Here is a 3,780-nt window from a genome sequence, read left to right as displayed (position 1 = left end):
TTTAAGAAGAGGCTTGATGACTACCTGGCTGGACTCATTTGAGTCCAGTTTTTTTCTCCTGCCCAGGTGGGGGGTCGGACTTGAAGATCTACAAGGTCCCTTCCGACCCTACTTCTATGATTCTATGACCTAATATTCCTTAATTTCATCTCATTACTCCCAGGAATACCTTCTTGTTCTGCTCTTAATATTTTCCTCCTATTCCATATGTAAGCTTTTCTGATACTCATAGACTGTTGCACTGTTTTCCAGCCCCTGTCATCCCATAGACAAGCTGTTTGTTTTTTTCCCCCCGAAGCTTGACTGTTTATTTTTTGCTGTTTGGTTTGGAAGACACTCATTTTTATATGTGTGCTATTGTCCCCAGAACTGGAGCTTCTAGCAGGAACAGCCAGGAATTTGGCCCTACATTTTGCTTGGTTGCAGCACCTGGGTAGCGTTCAGTGTAGAGTGCTCCAAATGAAAAGGGGACGCAGCTGGAGCAAGTGGTGTTCTCCAGTGATCCTTGCTTGCCAGAGTGGGCCCTGGCAACTAGTTGCAACTTGAATTATAACAGTGAAGTAATTGCTCCATAGTTAGGACTACAGATGATATAATATCTTATTGTCTTGGGGTTTTAGTCACACCCACTTGCCTATTAATCATGTTTTGGACTAAAATAAATGACAAAGTCTAGGCACTACACACAAAGTATAGAAAATGGACCCTTCTTTGTACCTGCAATTCCACTGACAAGGATGATGTGATAGGGACTGTAATTTACTACAATGCGTCAAGACATTCAGACAAAAACCTTCTTTGTCTTGCACTGTCTTGTCTCCATTCTTTTGCAGTTGCTGTACTTTTGCTTTGATTGAATCTATTCTTCTCCCTCTATCCATTTTGTTTGCAAAATCTTCCTCCACAGAAAATATTTGGACATGCAACTTGAAATGGAGAAGAAAACAGCACACTGTAGAAATAAAACCATATTAAATTAGGCCTTCACTGGAGATGCTGGGACTGAATTTAATGAAAAGAAACATGCAAGAACAAAGAAAGCTGTTTCAGTACTACTAGATGATAGCAGAATGCTGTTGAGGGAGCTTGGAAAAGGGATGAGGGCTTCTGTTGAAACGGGGTTATTACAAATGTATAGGTTTATATTGTAAGAAGACAACTACTATGAAGTAGCTAAAAATGTAACTAACAGAAGTCTGTGTCAGGGTGGCCAAATTGGCAAGTGTGCCACAAGTGGCACTGACAGCCTGCATATGTGGCACACAGAAGATCAGGGAAGGGACAGGCAGCACAATAGCAGGTTTGGCAGAAAGAGCAGCAGGTCAGGCACAGGAAGGTGATCAGGGTGCCCTCAGGAAGGGTGCACAGCTAATTTGTTGTACGGTTGGCCAAAAAGGCTGTTCACCAGTGATCTATGTTGATGGCAATGAGTTTGCATTGGAACTAAATCTACTGTCAGTTCTACCGTGATCTGCAGTTTTTCTGATGTTACAAGAACTGTCTGCTGAAATTTCTTTTGTGTGAAATCAAATTGCAATGATATGAATCACAACAGAACAAGAAATGTGCAAGACCCCTCAAATGCTGCTAATTCAGCCTCTGATCCTAGAAGTCAGTGGAGTCCACACAGGTGCAAAGTCTTTCTGGGTGGAATAGCTTGCGTATGAGGGCCTGAGCACACACAGCTGTCCTGGAACTTGCAAATGCTCTCCCTGGCTCTAAAGCAGGCCCTAGATACAAATTGCACATAAGAGCAGCTTTCCTTCGGTAGGGTCTTTTGAAAAAACCTCGTCCCAATCTCCTACTTAAAGATAATTTAAAAGCAAAAGGAGTGACTATTTGAGTCTCTCATTTAAATGGTATGATACAGACTTTGTATTTAGATAGACAAGAGTTTTCCATCAGAGCTAGAGATACATTATAAACATTAATTAGGTCTCATAATTCATCTTTATTAATGGGGCTAACTAGCCTAGGTCTAGGTCTGAGAAGGCCAAATGTTATAAATTATTCTGGGGAGGTGGTGGTAGGACACAAAATCTCTTGGCAGCTTCAATGGCCCTTTTTACTTCTGATGGGGCCTAAAGGTACATGAAAAATAAAAGAAAGGCTGGAAGGGACTTTAGGAATGAAGCTAACATGAGGGTAGACCCAGACCTGGAGAACTTCTCTTGTGCTACCCAGTGCATGTGTCTGCATAACACATTTACTGCAGTTGACTAATTAGCTCTGCAGTAAACATCTCAGCGTCTACACATGCAGTGCTATCAGGATGGAGTAAACTAATTAACTCTGCTGCAGGTTAGTACTTGTAAACACAAATACTATCCTATGGTGGTGTTTGTTTATTCCTCGGCAATGCATGTGTAGATGCTGATGGGGCTGGCTGGGGCATGATGGTGCTTCAGTGCAGGGGCTGCCTGTTAGCTAGTGCTACAAGGGCTGCCTCATGCCCCAGCTCCTCCGCAGCATGTTGAGCTGGGGTTTGTGGGGAGGGGGAGCAACCCCAGGCTGACATACCAGACTCCCTGCCAGCCAGGCTACTCTGACCTGGCTCAACATGCTGCGGTCCCAGCCTCACATTCAAATGCAGTGCCTGGGAGCAATAAATTCCAGCACAATATTTACTGGAGTTTATTGCTGCAGATTAATAGCACACATAGATGTGACTAGTTAGTAAGACATGCTCAGAATTCCTTGGGGATTTATTGGCAAAGATTTTCCAGCACCAGAACAGTTCTGTTTTGGGCTTCAGTGGCTGCACAAACATTTCAACAGGCCACTATGCACATTATTATTTTAAGAATGACTCCTATTCTGTTTATATCCCCTATGTATAATAGCTATGTCGGCCTGTATAAATGTTCTCGTTACAGACTAATTTTCTTGGCATATGTAGCAATCTATATGCTCCTAAACCAACTGCCTTGCTAACGTTGCCAGAATTCATCTAGATAAAGCTCCGTAGAAGTATGTGAAAACATTGACAGTAAAAGAGTTTAATGAGGTATGAATAATTATTACCATTCTGCACAGAGATGTACATGCATAGGTAGGACTAAGCTACTCTGGGATCTGGCCTACCATCATATTAAATCCCTATAGTATTGAACTATTCCTGTATATATTCTTTGTATATTTGACACAGCGGAGTCCTGACCTGGTGTGGGGCATGAGCCTTTGCTCTAACCACACTTATTAAGAATAGCAGATATTTCATTGTGTCAAGCTGTTTAACTGTGGGATCACTGAACTATACCTGGTGTCAGTGTCATGACAACAACTTTAAAGGGGATCAAAAATTATAGCAGACGTCTTGTCAAAAAAGCAACACGGAAAAAAACTGCCTGTGCCTGGCAGGAGAGAGAGACATAGCAGAGATGGTATCATGGAGCAAGCAGATTGGCAATGGGACCTGATGTCTAAAGAACATAGAATATACTTCCACGTGAGGTCACGTCTAGAGTGGAGCATTCCTAGCTCTAATGTGTTTATGGGGCCTCTCTAGTTCTGGCAATATGTGTAGCTTAGTCTGTTGTGCCATCTGAATTGAGAAATAATAGTGCTGTATCATCAGTTTGTGTTGCGGCACTGCACTGAGGTACACAGGCATATGAGGATATAACTTGTCAACACTAGTAATAGTAGAACCAATAATTTACTGATGTATCAGGAGATAAAGATGATGATAATGCTTAAAAAGCTCTGCAATAACATTAGTAGATGTCTCCCATTCCAACATATCCAATGGGAAAATAGTCTGAAACCTATTTTTATTCA

General features: G+C 42.0%; 1 long non-coding RNA gene across 1 annotated transcript in view; it reads left to right on the top strand.

Annotated features, from left to right (window-relative positions):
- Positions 1-35: 35 nt before the first annotated feature.
- Positions 36-3,780, top strand: part of LOC109301731 — an 18,040-nt gene continuing 14,295 nt past the window's right edge. Inside the window, exon 1 of the long non-coding RNA XR_002098592.1 lies at positions 36-47. This is a non-coding gene — a long non-coding RNA (uncharacterized LOC109301731). The remainder of the gene's footprint in view (positions 48-3,780) is intronic.

This window comes from Gavialis gangeticus, unplaced genomic scaffold (assembly GCF_001723915.1).
Source record: "Gavialis gangeticus isolate Ggan-Ray unplaced genomic scaffold, GavGan_comp1, whole genome shotgun sequence".
NCBI classification, from domain to species: domain Eukaryota; kingdom Metazoa; phylum Chordata; order Crocodylia; family Gavialidae; genus Gavialis; species Gavialis gangeticus.
This window is presented reverse-complemented; position numbering and strand designations above follow the sequence as displayed.